Raw genomic sequence first — 20,384 nt, 5'->3', positions numbered from 1 at the left:
GGTTTCTCTGCAATGAGAGACCGGGAACATGTTCCCGGAACTCTTGGTGATCCACCAAATCGTGTGGATGGTGATCCAAGCGATGATGACCTGACTGATGATAAGTTTGAAGAACCGATCTATGATGACAATGAGCTGATCGGATCGGTCAAACTCAAAGATGATGATGAACTGATTGGAAGTTTCGATTCACTCGAAAAGTTGATGGGAGATCGAAGAGCTATTCAACCAGCCTTACCAGAGGATGTCAAAACCGAAATTAAGGTACCCCATATCCATTTAGTTCAACAAAATCAATTCTCTGGTTATTCATTCGAAAACCCGATAGAACATATCGAGACTTTTGAAGAATTATGTGCAACCATTACAACAAATGGGGATTACCACAAGTGTAGTCTTTTCCCATTCTCTCTTAGAGACAAGGCCAGCAAATGGCTAAAATCTTTGCCACCTGCTTCACTAAAAACGTGGGCAGCGTGTAGAACTGCTTTCCTAAATCGTTTTTACACTAGAAATCTTGCAAATCTCTTAAGAAAGAAGATAAGAACTTTTAAACAAAAAGAAGATGAAGATCTTTTAGATACTTGGGAAAGATTTAGGGAATACCAAAGAGATTGTCCACACCATGGATATGCCGAGGAATACCTGCTAAGTATCTTCTATCGCGGTATAACTCCAGAATTACGACACTCTTTTGATATAGCAAGTAATGGAGATTTCACAACTAGATCTGTAGAAGATGCTCACGTTTTCATTAAAAATTTAGGAAACAGCATCCGAAATCAAGTAACCTTTGGTAATTCTGCACTTCCTGAGAAGAAAGAAGAAATTTCAGAAGTTATAAAGTGTCTCCGTCACATAATGAGTCATCTTGGATTGCAACAACCAAATAGGGTACACAATACGTGTAACTTTGATGGTTGGGACAACCCAATGGATTCTTATGGTCAAGGGATGGTTAACACTGCAGAAGTCTATCAAATTCAAGATTTTCCATTCGTTTTCTGATCACCGCGGGTCCATTCGTCCGGACCGCGGCCAAGCAAGGTTTCACCGCGGTCGTGGCTGTTCTGACCGCGGCCAAGACGTGTTTCACCGCGGTCGTGAGCCACCTGACCGCGGGAAAACGTCTTCCGAGCCTGGTTGGACACCACCTTCCGAACTAATCTCAGCTATTCAATCTAATCCTAGTTTTCCCTCTTCTGAAGCTGAAAACCTAAACAAAAAGAATTTAGAGCTTGAAAAATCTATGTCTCAAGAGATTAGTGATCTTAGATCTGAACTAAAAGAGATGCAAAAGGATTTCGATGAAAGATTTTTCACCCTCCTTAGCATAATGACCAAAACTAATTCTAAAAACTTAGAAAATTCTGAAGAGGAGCCAAGTGAAAATTCTTTCGAAAGCTCTAGTGAAGCAGATCCCTCCGATCATGTGAAAGCTATCACACTTAGGAGTGGATTAGCTTACAAAGAGCCAGAATTTCCTAAAGATCCCGAAGTTGAGGAAAAGGGTAAGGAAAAGGAGAAAGAAAAAGAAAGAATCACGAATGAAGATGTTGAAAAAAAAGTGGTAGGAGAAAAGGATGGAGAAGAAGTAAGAGAAGACTCATCCCGGGAAATCCTTGGAGAAGACCCAATTCCTCCTCCACCAACTAGTGTCTACAAACCTAAACCTCCATATCCTAGAGCCTTAAGAGCCCCTAAGAAAGAGAAAGAAAAAGCTAAGCTGAAAGAGTTAATTGATCAATTAGATATGAGATTACCTTTCGTAGAAGCTTGTGCTATGATTCCTGCTTTAAGAAAATACATGAAGGGTATTCTAACAAATTCTTTAACTCTTGAAGAAGGCGTTATGATGATAACCTATGAATGTAGTTCTATCCTGCAAAGCCGAATCCCTGAAAAGAAAAACGATCCTGGAAGCTTTGTACTTTCATGCACCATCAAAGATGTAGCTTTTGATCGTGCTCTCTGTGATTTAGGTTCTAGCATAAAAATGATGCCTCTTTCAGTAGCAAAACGTTTAGGACATCACACTTTCAAGCCCACTAAAATTTCTTTAGTACTAGCTGATCGTTCCGTTAGAAAACCAGTAGGTATCCTAGTAGATGTTCCTGTAGAAATCGAAAAATGTTCCATACCAACCGATTTCGTAGTTCTAGAACTAGAAAAATAACCTAAGGATCCCCTTATTCTTGGAAGACCATTCTTATCTACAGCCGGAGCCATAATCAATGTTCCTGAAGGAAAAATCGACCTTCATCTAGCCGGCCTAGTTATGCAGTTTGACATGAACAAAAGTTTCGATAAACCAACTTTGGATGGCAAAATTTGTTGGGTTGATGAGTTAGACGGAATTATAGAGGAAGTCTATGAAGATCTGCTTCTAGAAGACCCTTTAAGTGTCACGCTTTCACCCGCAAAAGATGAACGCAATTTCCTTGAAGAAATTTCAAGTGAGTGCACACGTATGCTTGATAAATCCGAAACTTATAGAAAACCTCTACACTATCTAGATCTTAAGGACCAAACAAACATTCCTACACCTCCTAAAGACACTGCTGCAGCAATTAATGATCCTTGGAGCGATCTTAAAGCCCCTAAAGTCGAGCTTAAACCTCTTCCCGTCGGACTTAAGTACGCTTTCCTTGGACCAAATTCTACTTATCCTGTCAAAATAAACTCTGGCTTGACGGAAGAAGAAACCACAATGCTGTTGACTGAGCGGAGAAAGCATAGAAAAGCCTTAGAATATCTCCAGATCTTTGTATGCACAAGATAAATCTAGAGGATAATGCTAAAAACTCAATCGAAAGTCAAAGGAGACTGAACCCTAATCTCATGGATGTTGTCAAGAAGGAGATTATGAAGCTTTTAGAAGCTTGAATAATCTTTCCTATCTCAGATAGCACTTGGGTTAGCCCAGTTCATGTTGTTCCGAAGAAAGGAGGAGTCACTATCATTAAAAATGATAAGGATGAAATGATCGCTACAAGAACAGTAACTGGACATCGTATGTGCATCGATTACCGGAAACTGAATGCAGCAACTAGGAAAGATCATTTTCCACTTCCCTTCATAGATCAAATGCTAGAAAGATTAGCTAATCACCCCTACTATTGCTTCCTTGATGGATACTCCGGATTTTTCCAAATTCTTATTGCCCGGAGGATCAAGAAAAAACGACATTCACTTGTCCATATGGCACGTTCGCTTACCGACGTATGCCTTTTGGATTGTGTAATGCACCTGCTACCTTCCAGCGGTTCATGATGTCGATCTTCACAGACTTTATTGAGGATTTCATGGAAGTGTTCATGGACGACTTCTCTGTCTATGGATCTTCTTTTGAAAAATGCTTAGGCAACCTTGGTAAAGTTCTGCAAAGATGTGAAGATAAGCATTTAGTATTAAATTGGGAAAAATGTCACTTCATGGTACAAGACGGAATCGTGCTTGGGCACAAGATTTCCGGAAAAGGTATTGAAGTTGACAAAGCTAAAATCGAAGTCATGACCAGCCTACAACCTCCCACAAACGTAAAAGGAATTCGTAGTTTCTTAGGACATGCAGGATTCTATAGGCGCTTCATTAAAGATTTTTCTCAAATAGCTAGACCTCTTACGCGTTTGCTTTGCAAGGAAACGAACTTCGAGTTCGATGATGAGTGCTTAGCCGCGTTTCATAAGATCAAACAAGCTCTTGTCTCCGCTCCTGTCGTGCAAGCACCTGATTGGGAACTCCCATTCGAATTCATGTGTGATGCAAGTGACTATGCAGTCGGAGCAGTGCTTGGCCAACGAAAAGATAAGAAACTGCACGTAATCTACTACGCAAGCAGAACTCTAGACGAAGCTCAATGCAATTATGCTACAACAGAGAAAGAACTTCTAGCTGTCGTATTTGCATTTGAGAAATTCCGTTCTTATCTCGTAGGATCTAAGGTCATAGTTCATACTGATCATGCTGCAATCAAGTATCTAATGTCTAAGAAAGACGCTAAACCTCGGTTGATAAGATGGATCCTCCTACTGCAAGAATTCGATATCGAAATTCGAGATCGGAAAGGAGCAGATAATGGAGTTGCAGACCATCTTTCACGAATTCATGTTGAAGAAAGATTGCCTTTAAATGACAGTTTGCCTGAAGAAAACGTCTATGCAATAGATACTACCCCCAATGCTAATACCGCACCACCACGTCCTCTAATGAGACGAGCAGATGCTTTCAACACCCCATGGTTTAGGCACATAGCGAATTACCTAGCAGCTGATGTAGAACCACCACAATTCTTTGGTTATAGGAAGAAAAAGTTTCTGAAAGACGTAAGATATTATTTTTGGGATGAACCCTATCTCTATAAGAGATGTGCTGATGGATTATTCCGAAGATGCGTGGCTGAAGAAGAGATGGAAGGAATTTTATTCGGATGCCATAGCTCGTCTTACGCAGGACATTTCGCAACCTTCAAAACTGCTTCAAAAATCTTACAAGCAGGTTTCTGGTGGCCTACTTTGTTCAAAGATACTCAAGCTTATATATCGCGATGCGATAAATGCCAACGAATGGGCAACATAAGTAAAAGGAATGAGATGCCTCAAAATTTTATTCTCGAAGTCAAAATTTTCGATGTCTGGGGAATAGATTTTATGGGACCCTTTCCTACTTCTTTTGGAAACCAATACATCTTAGTAGCAGTAGACTACGTCTCTAAGTGGGTAGAAGCAGTCGCTAGTCCCACCAATGATGCAAAAGTCGTCATGAAGCTGTTTAAATCTGTTATATTCCCGCGTTTTGGAGTTCCTAGAATTGTGATAAGCGACGGAGGATCGCACTTCATCAACAGAGTTTTCGAGAACCTTCTTAGAAAGAATGGAGTTACACATAAAGTTGCTTCTCCATACCATCCCCAAACCAGCGGTCAAGTATATATCTCAAACAGAGAAATCAAGTCGATTTTGCAGAAAACTACTGCAGTTCATCGCAAGGATTGGTCTACCAAGCTTGACGATGCATTATGGGCGTATCGAACAGCATTCAAGACACCATTAGGCACAAGACCATTCAACCTAGTTTATGGAAAAGCATGTCACCTTCCAGTAGAACTCGAGTATAAGGCACAATGGGCTATCAAGCAGATGAACATGAATCTGAAAACAGCTGGAGAAAGAAGACTACTTCAACTTCACGAGTTAGAAGAAATCCGACACAATGCTTACGAAAACTCAAAGATCTACAAGGAGAAGACTAAAGCATATCATGATAAGAAGATTATTCATAGAACTTTTGCTCCTAACGATAAAGTTCTTCTTTTCAATTCTCGTCTTAAGCTTTTTCCAGAGAAATTACGTTCAAGATGGTCAGGACCGTTCACGATAAAGGAGGTCAAGCCATACGGATCCATCGTCCTGTGGGACAGAACCGGAAACTCATTTACAGTGAATGGACAGCGTGTAAAGCCATATCTGGCTGAAGAAACCGAAGACGAAAGAGAATTGATGTTTTGATTGATCCATCATCGGCCAATGATGAGACCAAGGAGTGTCACGACCCCGGTTAAGTCTAATCGAGCAACAATGTCAAGCTAACGACTTGAAACAAGCGCTTAGTGGGAGGCAACCCACTTGGTATTTTATCTATTTCCCTTTAACCTTTATTTTCTATTTCTATTGCTTTGTTTCTGTTTCATTTAATTTCAGGTTTTCAATAAGGAAGAATAAATAAAAAAGACGAGCAGCATTCTCCAGCACGATAAGTTCACTTAAACATTTCAACATTTCTATTTTCTTTACCATTCTTTCCAAGATTTATCACACTGAGGACAGTGTGAAATAAGTCTGGGGGAGGATGTTCATCCGTTACTAATGAAATTTGATTTGTTTTGAGTTTGTTTTGGACACATAAAATTTGTCAAAATGTTTTTTTCAAAATGTTTTTCAAAAATTGTTTTCAAAAATGTTTTTCAAAAAGTTTTCAAACCAGGAACACAATAAACATTACTATGATCAATTAGACCAGTGGACTTCTATTCATGGAGATTCTTTCTGACAGGATATACTAGCTCATTTTATCTGGACTTAATTTTGACTTAATTTTCTCATTAAACCATTAGATCAGGGAAACGAATCATACATTCAGGACTCCTTTACCCTTTTACCACTCTTTGTTGATCCTGAATGGCTAGTTTATCTTTAGCTAGTTCCCCACCGAACCTAACCTCTTTCAAACCACATGCATTCTTGTTTTTCATTGTTCTATATGCAGATATGTGCAAAAACGTCGGAGAGAAAGAGGATTAACGCGGTTTTCAGTCACTGAAGACGGAGACCTGCGATTTCATTGGAATGATTCAACAAAAGGAGATAATTAAGTTTGCCTTGGAAAAACTTCAAAATCTTGGTACAATTTCGTCCCTTAGACTCCCTCTCTATAAAAGGTGTTTCCTCTTTCCTCTTTCCAAAAAAAGAAAAAAAAAAAAACCGAAAAAGAAAAGAAAAATATGAAGGGAGAGGAAATTTAAAACCTTGGAGAGTCTAGGAGGATCGAATTTTATACATGAGGCAAGCTTGAGTTCGATTATATAGAGTTTTGGAGATTATCTTTATGATTCCCGGAAAAGATCTAAGTCTGGGGGAACAGCTGTTTACAATAAAGGAGGAAGCTTATGCAACAACATTTGGCAAAGGAGAAGTGACTGAAAATCTGCGGTCATCAACAGGTCCTTCTCTCTCTTGCGGTTTTGCATAATATCTTGCATCCTCCATATTCTTCAGGTAACTCTAAACACTTAAACTCCACCACTTAAATAGCCTTTAATACCAAACGCCTTCTACCCTGAATAATATCTTTGATGAGAACTCACAATATATTTAATGAATGTAGAGAGCTAGTTGACTGGAAGTTAGATCTAAGTGTGTAGATTTTCGCATGACGGATTAACGGACTAGTTTGCTTGTATTTTGGTGAGAATTTTCTAGACTAGATCCAAATAGATGTTTCACGATAAGTTATGGTTTAGAAGGACGGTCACTGAGATATTGTTTAGTTCCTGCGATTTTTAAAATTCTTTCCTGACTTAAGTTTGTTTGAGGACAAACAAAAAGGTAAGTCTGGGGGAGTTGATAACACCGTATTTTGACCACTTTTATGGATCATAATAATGTCTTATGCATGTGTTTTAACTCTGTTTTCAATGTTTTTAAAGTGTTTTCAATGTTTTAGAGTTTCAAAAGACTTTACAGGAAACTTGGGCAAAAGATATGCAATTTGGAACAAATGAGCAATTTTGGATAAATGCAGACCGTCAGAAGTATGACAAGCGATGAAGACCTTCTCACCGTCTGATAAGCCCCCAAAATTTGAGACAACATAGAGGATCCAACCAGCTTTCTAATGCACTTGGTTTAGAGACAATCCAACGGTTAGATCTTCAGATACTCCCGATGCAAGAATGGCAGAAAATGCAGTTCCAGAAGAGAGCAAATGTCGGGACCACGGCCAACATCCATTTTCCCGCGGGAAGAGCCACCGCGACCGCAGAACTTAGTCGTTCACTTTCCCGACGACTTAATTAAAGCCCAGATCAATTCCTTTCGTTATTTTTGAAGCCCTAAATGTCCAGAACCACCCCAGAAGCTATAAATACCTCCTTTAGGTCATTCTAAAGAGGAGAGACCAATAGAGACCGAAACTTAGACAACTTAGAGAGAGAGAGAGAGGGATTTCGGCTGGAACCCTAGAGGAGGCCGCCGCATCAGAATAAGGAGCCGCCGCTGGAGGAAGTCATCGCGCCTCCATCTGCTTCTCCGTTCTTCGTTCTTCTTCCTTCTTTTCTTTAATTTCCTGCACTTTCAATACTCTGTGATGATTGTTTACAATATGTTTGAGTAGTTACTCAGTTGGGTTTAAAGGGATTTTTCAAAGGGAATTTCATGTGTCTTTGCTTATGAATCGATAGATTTAGGATTTATAATCTTCTAGATGTTCTTCGTTTGCCTTTAATCTTACTGCGTGATTCTTTGCTGGCCACTTAGAAGCCGATCTGATATGATATGTTGCGAAAGCTTTCATTGATTGTCTGAACTAGGGTGAAACGAGCAATTCTTCTATAGGAGTGGAAACCTACCTGTAGTTGAGTTGTGAATATTGATGATTCTTGTCCTGCTATTGCATCTTCTCCCTTCCAGGATCAGAGTGGAAACCTACTGATCAGGGTTGCGAGAGATAGTTGTTTAGTGCTGCGAAAGTAGGCTATTCATACTTCCGTGCCTCGAGTTCTAGAACATACGTAGTTGATTACCTTTATCACTTGTTTAAAATCGACATAGCTTAGTCCATGAACCCCTGTGAAACCCCTTGAGCCCCAACGTTTGTTTTTTTATTGCTTACAACCTTCAATTTAGTTGGCTTTTCATTTGCTTGTTCTTTGCTTTCAATCGCCTAGTTTAATCGCCATTTAGTTGCCTTCATTCGCTTTTGTTTAATCGATTTTACTTGCTTTTATTTGCTTTCGTTTTCAATTGCTCTTTAGTTTTTACTTGCTTTCTAGTTTAGATTTAGTGACAACCAAAAACCAAAACCAAAACCTTTCAGTTCTAATCTGATTTAAGCATTGCAGTGAATTCGTACTGAAACAACTAAGTCTCTGTGGATCGATACCCTAAGTACTACAGCGCACATCTGTGCACTTGCAGACATTTAGGGGTTATAACTTTAAAACCTGAAGCTTAGTAAAACGAAAACAACAACCCCGTTTACAAACCCGCAATCAAGATCTTCCTCAATTTAGCTCGGTTTTGCCGAACCACCTCTTGGTTCGTCTCGGTCCAAGATGACATTTGGTTCGGTTCGGGTTAATCGAACTGATCGCTCGGTCTATCGGAATTTGGGTCGGTTTACGGTATCAGGTCATTTCGGTTCGGCCCCTTCTGCAATAAATCGTAGAATTGGGCTTTCTAAAGCCCAATTTCGACACTTAGTCTTTTTTAGGCAGTTAAACTCGTGGAGGTGAAAACCGACCCCAACTGTTTGCCCCCCAGCTCGTCAGTTTTGTATACGAAGATGTCGAGGTTAAATTCGCAAGACCGAGATTAACTGCCGAATCATGCGATAAGTCCCCTTGTCGAGGCTTTTGGCTCGGCTTGGTTCTTTGTTTCGTTTTTTTATTTTTTATTTTATTTTTTTATGCTTTTGCCGAGCCAAAGGGATGCACCCAATGGATTTTTGACGAGCCGAGATGAAATGTTGCTTCTGCTTTTACCGAGCCGAGAATTAGTTGACTCGATGCGATGCCATCGAATTGCCGAAGTGAATTAATCGACTGCTTTATTGCCGAGCCGAAGCGAAGAGAAAATTAGAACGGGTTGTCTTGTCGAATCGAGACGACGAGCGATGCAGCAAATGTTGCCGAGCCGAGGCAAAGAAGAGCGATGCAACTAAAGTTTCTGAGCCAAGGCAACGAAGATATCGATGCCGCTAAAGTTGCCGAGCCGAGGCAAAGAAGATATCGATGCCACTAAAGGTTCTAAGCCGAGGCAAAGGGAAGATCGACGCAGCTAAAGTTGCCGAGGTATTAGTGTTGGCTTGGGGAGCTGTTCTCGACGAACAAAGCTGCGACTTATTTTGCCGAAAAATTTTATACGAATAGACAAAATGACGAATTTTATCGAGATGAAGATCTTCCGAGATGAGAAAAGTTCCGAGCTACTTTCGAATAGGAAGATGCCAAGGGTTTGCCAATTTTTTTTGTTTTTTAAGGCTCAGGTTTGGGCCTTAGAGTTTGCTTTTGCTTCGCTGAGCCCATTATAATTCGTGATTTTCCTATGTAGAGCAGACCCTACGCCTAGATCTCTATATATACTCGAGCTCCATTCCTTCACTCTCACAATTTCACTTCTCCAAGGTAGTTCTCTCCTCTCTCCTCTCTGATTTCTCTTGATTTGTTTTTTTAGCTCTCTTTTTTTTTTGGCCGCCGCACCACCTAAGGTTTTTCTCGCGGCGAGTTTTTTGATGTTTACTATTTCCTCGAAAGTTTTCCGATCCATCGTCAAACTTCCCGATCCTCCTCCGACATTCTCCAGATTCCGACTATCTTCCGTAATTTGAGGACTTCTGCCGATTCCATCGATTTTTGTGAGTTCCGTTTTGCGCCGAGATCCGTCGAGTCTCGTGCCGAGCCTGCTTTTGAGTTTGCCTTCTCGAGATGCCAAAGCGAAGAACTTTTCTGATGACATCAAACCCGAGCCCGAGGATTTCGACTTCGATCCTACCGTGGCTAGACTGGAACTTGAAATCACGATGGCGAAGTTCATAGTAGGTTCCTCGAAGCCTCAAAGCTCCCGAAGGAATAAAAAGGAGAAACGAACCCTCCTGGTTCCTCTCTCTCGACCAAAGAATCAAAACAAAGGCTAAGGCAGCGTTGCAGGATTTCCGAGCTGGTCGAATTTGTTGCGCCCGAGCCCTTCAACCGTGCCAGCGATCCCCCGTGAACCACTTTACAGCCTATGAATGCTTTTTTTCGATCTGTGTTATCTGTGGTTCCCTTTGCCCGAGCCAATTTTGCGATATCTTTGGTTTATTGGGATCTCACTGGGACTGATCATGCCGCGACGTCTTCGGCATATAATCAGAATTTTGGTTCGAGGTTATGAGTGCGGCATCGACATCAGAGTTGACCATTTTCATAACTATTTGGAATTCGACGATCCTCCAAACCAGGAAGATATTATATCTTAAATAAGAGGTCTTGGAGAATAATCGGGGGTTTTCCGAGCAAGGATAATTCCTGGGATGATTATTTCTTCTATATTTTCATGGACGAAGCTTCCATCGGGAACAACTTCCTTAATTTAACCAAGACAGATTAGGGACCACTTGGTAGTTTGCTCGTAGTTCTTAGCTCGTTTGCTTTTATTTTTCGATATTGACGTTTGTTTTCTATCTTTTTATGTTTACAGTTCGTGATCCGTTCCCGCCAATTCCCGAGGATATTGATAAGACCAATGAAATCCGTGCCGCTCGTAAGGTTAATTGGATGAAGCATTTTTTCGTTTGGGAGAGTTGAGAAAGCAAGAGCCTCGTTTGCCGGAGCCCCTGTTAGTTCGGATTCTTCTACTTCTTCAGACAATACGATTGGAAAGATGGTGAAATTATCTTTTCGCGACAAAAAGGAGAAAGCTGACAGAGAAAAGGCTAGCCGAGCCCAAGGAGCACAGACATCGGCTGCTCAAGCCGAGCCGACCCTTCATGCGCTCAATGAAATGAACGCCGAGGCTGGGGGCAATACCGAAGAAATTCCTAAGGCCGTTGAAATGAACCCAGCTGACATTCGTGTGTTTCAGAGAAGGCTCCCGAGATCGTATTGGGAAAGGATGTCACCGGATCGTTCGAGGTTCCCGCATCCGGTGGTGAGGATCACGTCATCGTCTTAGGTTTGCCGAGCCGATCAAGACCTTCTGCTTCTGTTCCGACAAAGCACAAAGGTGGCTTGAATCAGAAGCGTTCTGCTTCAGAAGGTGACAAGGAAAAGGATGTCGCCGCGCCAAAAAAGAGGCACCATACTGATCGACAGCGAAGCTGCGCCTTCTGTCGTCGATGACGCTTCCGCTTTGGCAACACTTCCTGTCTAAGATCAACAACAAAGGGGTTCGGTTACCGCCCGTGGATTCGCTCACGAAAGTAAAATCCTACGTAAGTATGTCTCGGCGAGGCACCAAGGTAAATCTCAAAACTTTAGCTTGTTTTTGTTTAAGTATTGGCTCGTGTTTAATGCTTATGTTATTTTTGCAGTTTGTGGCATCCAAAAACGAGATGATCGCGGGATACGAGGCGGATGATCACAAGGATCAGCGGCAAATAGACAAGGCAAGGAAAGACACTACCATACTCCAGACTAAGCTGGATGATGCCGAGCGGAAATTCTCCTCCACCATGACCCAGGCGAAGGCTCGAATCAAGGCTCTTGAGGCGGAGAAGAAGACGCTGAAGGATGAATGTTCTAAATCAATGGACATGGTGGTTTGGCTTGAGGAATCGAGAGCTAGGAAAGAAACCGAGATTGCCTCTCTTCAGAGGGATGCCCTTCACAAGGCCAACATCAGGAAAGCTGTAAAATCTGCAAGGAGAGACCTCAACGAGAAGGTGCAAGGTCGTTTCAGCAGCGCTGAGAAGAGCCTTAAAGATATGATCGACGCAAAGGAAAGTGAATTGGATCTTGCGCAGATCGACGGCAACCTACAGCTCATCGAACTCCTCAAGAAGGATGATGCTCCAATTCTTGATGCCGAAGCGGAGAAGCTGAAGCTGTGGCGAGCTGACTTGGCGGGAGCCGAAGAGAGGTTCGAGAGAGTTGCTACTTGCCTTAGGGGAGAGCTAACCTTGAGTCCCATTTCTGAGGATTCGGTTAGCGCTAACCTTGGGAACGAATCGTTCGAAGCTGCCGCACTTGGGGTTGGTGTGTCAGAGCCGACGGATTCCAACGTCGGAACACCACGAGTCGCCGAGCTTGTCGAGGAGAGGAGGAGTTCTGGAAGATCTCCGAGAGAGTGATTTCCACACTCATTATCACATGTAGTTTTTTTTTTTTTGCTTTAGACTTTCTTACTTGGACTGTTTTATCAACTTTTACCGTTTCTGAACTATATTTTGTTGGTTTTGTTTCTATAGCCGAGCCGAGGTGCTTGAAATAACTATGCCTTTTAAGGCAAATGATTACGGTTGATCTTGATCTTGCATTTGTTTTCGACTTTGCGATCATATAGTTTTCACTCTCAGAACTTAGAGTATATAAAGAGCGTTGTTGGAACAGCTCGGTATTGATAACCAAAGTGCGAGAGCGTGTATCGGATTTAAGTGTTTAGGATTTGCGATGTGTATCGGCTTACTTATCCGTAAACTGTTGAGGGATCGATCTAAAAAATTTATATAGCGCGCTGTTATCCTGGGAAGGATGTCATTGAACCCTAGTCCATATAGAAGAAGTGGTTAAAATTCGTTTAGAGAATTTGCTTTAGTTTATCTGTTGTGGCCAGCAACGAGATAGAAAATGAAATGTATGATACTGAATGCGAGAGTTGTGAGGGAAATGTGTAAGAAAATTGCCTAAACCCGTGAAAAAATCCGAACAAATAACAAAACGAGGTTTGAAAAACAAAGAGAAATCTGAAGAAAATAACTTCAAAATGATTCTTGTAATTATAAAGGGAAGTATGACGTATACTTGATGCGAGTTGTAAACGGGGTTGTTGTTTTCGTTTTACTAAGCTTCAGGTTTTAAATTTATAACCCCTAAATGTCTGCAAGTGCACAGATGGGCGCTGTAGTACTTAAGGTATCGATCCACAGAGATTTAGTTGTTTCAATACGAATTCACTGCAACGCTTAAATCAGATTAGAACTAAAAGGGTTTTGGTTTGGTTTTGGGTTTTTGGTTGTCACTAAATCTAAACTAGAAAGAAAAGAAAGTAAAAACAATTGAAAAACGAAAGCAAGTAAAACAAGTAGTAAGCGATTAAACAAGAGGCGAATTGAAGCAAGGAAAAGCAAATGAAAAGCAAATAAAATTGAAGGTAAAAATCGATTGAAACTAGAAGGCTGTAAACAATTAAAGACAAACGTTGGGGCTCAAGGGGAATTTGCAGGGGTTCATGGACTAGGCTATGTCGATTTTAAACAAGTGATAAAGGTAATCAACTACGTATGTTCTAGAACTTAAGGCACGGAAGTATGAATAGCCTACTTTCGCAGCACTAAACAACTATCTCTCGCAACCCTAATCTCCACTCTGATTCTGGAAGGGAGAAGATGCAATAGCAGGACAAGACTCATCAACATTCACAACTCAACTACAGGTAGGTTTCCACTCCTATAGAAGAATTGCTCGTTTCACACTAGTTCAGACAATCAATGAAAGCTTTCGCAACATATCATATCAGATCGGCTTCTAAGTGGCCATCAAAGAATCACGCAGTAAGATTAAAGGCAAACGAAGAACATCTAGAAGATTATAAATCCTAAATCTATCGATTCATAAGAAAAGACACATGAAATTCCCTTTGAATAATCCCTTTAAACCCAACTGGGTAACTACTCAAACATATTGTAACAAAGCATCATAAACGAAATTGAAAGTGCAGGAAACTAAAGAAAACGGGGAAGAAGAACGAAGAACGGAATCGTAGGTGGAGGCGCGATGATGCTCTCCTCGATGGCTCCTCCTTCAAAGGCGGCGGCCACCTAGGGTTTGTGAGGCACCCACACGAAATCTCTCTCTCTTTCTATCTTATGTCGTCTCCACACCTTTAGGAATGACCTAAAGGGGGTATTTATAGCTTCTGGGGTGGTTCTGGACACTTAGGGCTTCAAAAATAACGAAAGGAATTGATCTGGGCTTTAATTAAGTCGTCGGGAAAGTGAACGACCAAATTCCGCGGTCGCGGTAGCTCTACCCACGGGAAAATAGGTGTTGGCCGCGGTCCCGGCACATGCTCTCTTCCGGAACTGCATTTTCTGTCATTCTTGCATCGGGATTATCTGAAGATCTAACCGTTGGATTGTCTCCAAACCAAGTGCATTAGAAAGCTGGTTGGATCCTCTATGTTGTCTCAAAGTTTGGGGGGTGATCAGACGGTGAGAAGGTCTTCATCGCTTGTCATACTTCTGACGGTCTGCATTTATCCAAAATTGCTCATTTGTTCCAAATTGCATATCTTTTGCCCAAGTTTCCTGTAAAGTCTTTTGAAACTCTAAAACATTGAAAACACTTTAAAAACATTGAAAACAGAGTTAAAACACCTGCATATGATACAATTATGATCCATAAAAGTGGTCAAAATACGGTGTTATCAACTCCCTCAGACTTACCTTTTTGTTTGTCCCCAAACAAACTTAAGTCAGGAAAGAATTTTTTTAAAAAAATCGCAGGAACTGAACAATATCTCAGTGACCGTCCTTCTAAACCATAACTTATCGTGAAACATCTATTTGGATCTAGTCTAGAAGATTCTCACCAAAATATAAGCAAACTAGTCCGTTAATCCGTCATGCGAAAATCTACACACTTAGATCTGACTTCCAGTCAACTAGCTCTTAACATTCATTGAAAATCTCGGTGGTTCTCATCAAAGAAAGTCTAGGCAAGGCAATCTAGGCTAGGTGTAAAAAGGGTTATTTTAGGGGTAAGGCTTAAAGTGTTTACGGGTTATCTGAAGATCTGGAGAATGCAAGATATTATGCAAAACCGCAAGAGAGAGTGAAGCTGTTGGTATCCACAGTTTTCAGTCACTTTCTTCTTGCCATAGATTACTGGCCTTCTTCCTCAGGTTCTCTCCTAACTCCCCCAGACTTAGATTTTTGTAAATCTTTCAAAAACATAGCTCTATAAACGCTTAGTAGATACTTCTTGCTCCACAAATTTCGACAATCTAGGACTCATTAGGCTTTTTGTTTCCCTCTCTCTTTTCATTCACTGGTTTTTTTTTTTTTTTTTTTTTGAATAGAGAGGGAACACCTTTAGATATAGAGTCTTAGAGAGCACGCAATTACCAGTTAAGATTTGTCTTGTAAAGCTTCTTGATGTTTCTGATACTCTTCCTTCCCAATTCCATTCAGTCTCCTTTGTGAGTGACTGAAAACTGCGTCGCTCCTCTTCTCTCCGACGTTTTTGCACATATCTGCTGATATAAACTAAAGAGAGAATGCACGAGGATTGAAAACAAGGGTTTTGGGTTTAGGGTATGGTACCAGATAAAGATAAAGTGGTCATCTAGGACGACAAAAGAGTGGTAAAAGTGAGGGTAAAAGACGTCCTAGATGTGTATGTCGATGCCTGCCTAAAATCAATGATGAGAAAATTAAATGTCAATATTAAGGTCAAATAAAATGAGCTAGTATATCCTGTCAGAAAGAATCTCCATGAATAGAAGTCCTCTGGTGGGATTTCGTAATGCAAGTACTTAGCTACCGCCTAGTCTAGGCCTAAATCACAAAAGAGAAAAAAACAAGGAAATAGCGTAGAAGCACACTGGTCTAATTCATCATAGTAATGTTTATTGTGTTCCTGGTTTGAAAACATTTTGAAAACGATTTTTGAAAAATTTTATGAAAAACTTTATGAAAAATTTTATGTGTCCAAAACAAACTCAAAACAAATCAAATTTCATTAGTAACGGATGAACATCCTCCCCCAGACTTATTTCACACTGTCCTCAGTGTGATAAATCTTGGAAAGAATGGTAAAGAAAATTGAAAAGTTGAAATGTTTAAGTGAACTTATCGTGCTGGAGAATGCTGCTCGTCTTTTGAATCTATTCTTCCTTATTGAAAACCTGAAATTAAATGAAACAGAAACAAAGCAATGGAAATAGAAAATAAAGGTCAAAGGGAAATAGATAAAATACCAAGTGGGTTGTCTCCCACTAAGCGCTTGTTTCAAGTCGTTAGCTTGACATTGTGGTTCGATTAGACTTAACCGGGGTCGTGACACTCCTTGGTCTCATCATTGGCCGATGATGGATCAATGAAAAACATCACTTCTCTCTCGTCTTCAGTTTCTTCAGCCAGATATGGCTTTACACGATGTCCATTCACTGTAAATGAGTTTCCGGTTCTGTCCCATAGGACTATGGCTCCATATGGCTTGACTTCCTTTATCGTGAAGGGTCCTGACCATCTTGAACGTAACTTTTCTGGAAAAAGCTTAAGACGAGAATTGAAAAGAAGAACTTTATCGTTAGGAGCAAAAGTTCTATGAATAATCTTCTTATCATGATATGCTTTAGTCTTCTCCTTGTAGATCTTCGAGTTTTCGTAGGCATTGTGTCGGATTTCTTCTAACTCATGAAGTTGAAGTAGTCTTCTTTCTCCAGCCGTTTTCAAGTTCATATTCATCTCCTTGATTGCCCATTGCGCCTTATACTCGAGTTATATTGGAAGGTGACATGCTTTTCTGTAAACTAGGTTGAATGGTGTTGTTCCTAACGGTGTCTTGAATGCTGTTCGATATGCCCATAATGCATCATCAAGCTTTGTAGACCAATCCTTGCGATGAACAGCAGTAGTTTTCTGCAAAATCGACTTGATTTCTCTGTTTGAGATCTCTACTTGACCGCTGGTTTGGGGATGGTATGGAGAAGCAACTTTATGTGTAACTCCATTCTTTCTAAGAAGATTCTCGAAAACTCTGTTGATGAAATGCGATCCTCCGTCGCTTATCACAATTTTAGGAACTCCAAAACGCGGGAATATAACAGATTTAAACAGCTTCATGACAACTTTCGCATCATTGGTGGGGCTAGCGACTGCTTCAACCCACTTGGAGACGTAGTCTACTGCTACTAAGCTGTATTGGTTTCCAAAAGAAGTAGGAAAGGGTCCCATAAAATCTATTCCCCAGACATCGAAAATTTCGACTTCGAGAATAAAATTTTGAGGCATCTCATTCCTTTTGCTTATATTGCCCATCCTTTGGCATTTATCGCATCGCGATATATAAGCTTGAGTATCTTTGAACAAAGTAGGCCACCAAAAACCTGCTTGCAAGATCTTTGAAGCGGTTTTGAAGGTTGCAAAATGTCCTGCGTAAGACAAGCTATGGCATCCGAATAAAATTCCTTCCATCTCTTCTTCAGCCACACATCTTCGGAATAACCCATCAGCACATCTCTTGTAGAGATAGGGTTCATCCCAAAAATAATGTCTTACGTCTTTCAGAAACTTTTTCTTCCTATACCCGAAAAATTGCGGGGGCTCTACATCAGCTGCTAAGTAATTCGCTATGTGCCTAAACCATGGGGTGTTGAAAGCATCTGCTCTTCGCATTAGAGGATGTGGTGATGCGGTATTAGCATTGGGGGTAGTATCTATTGCATAGATGTTTTCTTCAGGCAAACTGTCATTTAAAGGCAATCTTTCTTCAACTCGAATTCGTGAAAGATGGTCTGCAACTCCATTATCTGCTCCTTTCCGATCTCGAATTTCGATATCGAATTCTTGCAGTAGGAGGATCCATCTTATCAACCGAGGTTTAGCGTCTTTCTTAGACATTAGATACTTGATTGCAGCATGATCAGTATGAACTATGACCTTAGATCCTACGAGATAAGAATGAAATTTCTCAAATGCAAATACGACAGCTAGAAGTTCTTTCTCTGTTGTAGCATAATTGCATTGAGCTTCGTCAAGAGTTCTGCTTGCGTAGTAGATTACGTGCAGTTTCTTATCTTTTCGTTGGCCAAGCACTGCTCCGACTGCATAGTCACTTGCATCGCACATGATTTCGAATGGGAGTTCCCAATCAGGTGCTTGCACGACAGGAGCGGAGACAAGAGCTTGTTTGATCTTATGAAACGCGGCTAAGCACTCATCATCGAACTCGAAGTTCGTTTCTTTGCAAAGCAAACGCGTAAGAGGTCTAGCTATTTGAGAAAAATCTTTTATGAATCGCCTATAGAATCCTGCGTGTCCTAAGAAACTACGAATTCCTTTTACGTTTGTGGGTGGTTGTAGGCTGGTCATGACTTCGATCTTAGCTTTGTCAACTTCAATATCTTTTCTGGAAATTCTGTGCCCAAGCACGATTCCGTCTTGTACCATGAAGTGACATTTTTCCCAATTTAATACTATAGTGCTTATCTTCACATCTTTGCAAAACTTTACCAAGATTGGCTAAGCATTTTTCAAAAGAAGATCCATAGACAGAGAAATCATCCATGAATACTTCCATGAAATCCTCAATAAAATCTGTGAAGATCGACATCATGCACCGCTGGAAGGTAGCAGGTGCATTACACAATCCAAAAGGCATACGTCTGTAAGCAAATGTGCCATATGGACAAGTGAATGTCGTTTTTTCTTGGTCCTCCGGTCGAATAGGAATTTGGAAAAATCCGGAGTATCCATCAAGGAAGCAATAGTAAGGGTGATTAGCTAATCTTTCTAGCATTTGATCTATGAAGGGAAGTGGAAAATGATCTTTCCTAGTTGCTGCATTCAGTTTCCGGTAATCGATGCACATACGATGTCCAGTTACTGTTCTTGTAGCGATCATTTCATCTTTATCATTTTTAATGACAGTGACTCCTCCTTTCTTTGGAACAACATGAACTGGGCTAACCCAAGTGCTATCTGAGATAGGAAATATTATTCCAGCTTCTAAAAGCTTCATAATCTTCTTCTTGACAACATCCATGAGATTAGGGTTCAGTCTCCTTTGGCTATCGATTGAGTTTTTAGCATTATCCTTTAGATTTATCTTGTGCATACAAAGATCTGGAGAGATTCCAGGTATGTCATCAAGTGAATATCCTAAGGCTTTTCTATGCTTTCTCAGCTCAGTCAACAGCATTGTGGTTTCTTCTTCCGTCAAATCAGAGTTTATTTTGACAGGATAAGTAGAATTTGGTCCAAGGAAGGCGTACTTAAGTCCGACGGGAAGAGGTTTAAGCTCAACTTTAGGGGCTTTAAGCTGGCTCCAAGGATCATTAATTGCTGCAGCAGTGTCTTTAGGAGGTGTAGGAATGTTTGTTTGGTCCTTAAGATCTAGATAGTTTAGAGGTTTCCTATAAGTTTCGGATTTATCAAGCATACGGGCGCACTCACTTGAAATTTCTTCAAGGAAATTGCGTTCATCTTTTGCGGGTGAAAGCGTGACACTTAAAGGGTCGTCTAGAAGCAGATCTTCATAGACTTCCTCAATAATTCCGTCTAACTCATCAACCCAGCAAATTTTGCCATCTAAAGTTGGTTTATCGAAACTTTTGTTCATGTCAAACTGCATAACTAAACCGGCTAGATGAAGGTCGATTTTTCCTTCAGGAACATTGATTATGGCTCCGGCTGTAGATAGGAATGGTCGTCCAAGAATAAGTGTATCCTTAGGTTCTTTTTCTAGTTCTAGAACTACGAAATCGGTAGGTATGGAACATTTTTCGATTTCTACAGGAACATCTACTAGGATACCTACTGGTTGTCTAACAGAACGATCAGCTAATACTAAGGAGATTTTAGTGGGCTTGAAAGTGTGATGTCCTAAACGTTTTGCTACTGAAAGAGGCATCATGTTTATGCTAGAACCTAAATCACAGAGAGCACGCTCAAAAGCTACATCATTGATGGTGCATGAAAGTACAAAGCTTCCTGGATTGTTTTTCTTTTCAGGGATTCGGCTTTGCAGGATAGAAATACATTCATGGGTTATCATCATAACGCCTTCTTCAAGAATTAAAGAATTTGTTAGAATACCCTTCATGTATTTTCTTAAAGCGGGAATCATAGCACAAGCTTCTACAAAAGGTAATCTCACATTTAACTGATCGATTAGCTCTTTAAGCTTAGCTTTTTCTTTCTCTTTCTTAGGGGCTCTTAAGGCTCTAGGATATGGAGGTTTAGGT

The 20,384-nt window shown here is 40.6% G+C and overlaps 1 non-coding gene across 1 annotated transcript; it reads right to left on the bottom strand.

Moving 5' to 3' along the window:
* Nucleotides 1-524: 524 nt before the first annotated feature.
* Nucleotides 525-632, bottom strand: LOC112084921. The gene has a single exon (XR_002898575.1). It is a non-coding gene; the product is annotated as a small nucleolar RNA R71 (small nucleolar RNA).
* Nucleotides 633-20,384: the final 19,752 nt, after the last annotated feature.

This window comes from Eutrema salsugineum, unplaced genomic scaffold (assembly GCF_000478725.1).
Source record: "Eutrema salsugineum unplaced genomic scaffold, Eutsalg1_0 scaffold_4, whole genome shotgun sequence".
NCBI classification, from domain to species: Eukaryota; Viridiplantae; Streptophyta; class Magnoliopsida; order Brassicales; family Brassicaceae; genus Eutrema; species Eutrema salsugineum.
This window is presented reverse-complemented; position numbering and strand designations above follow the sequence as displayed.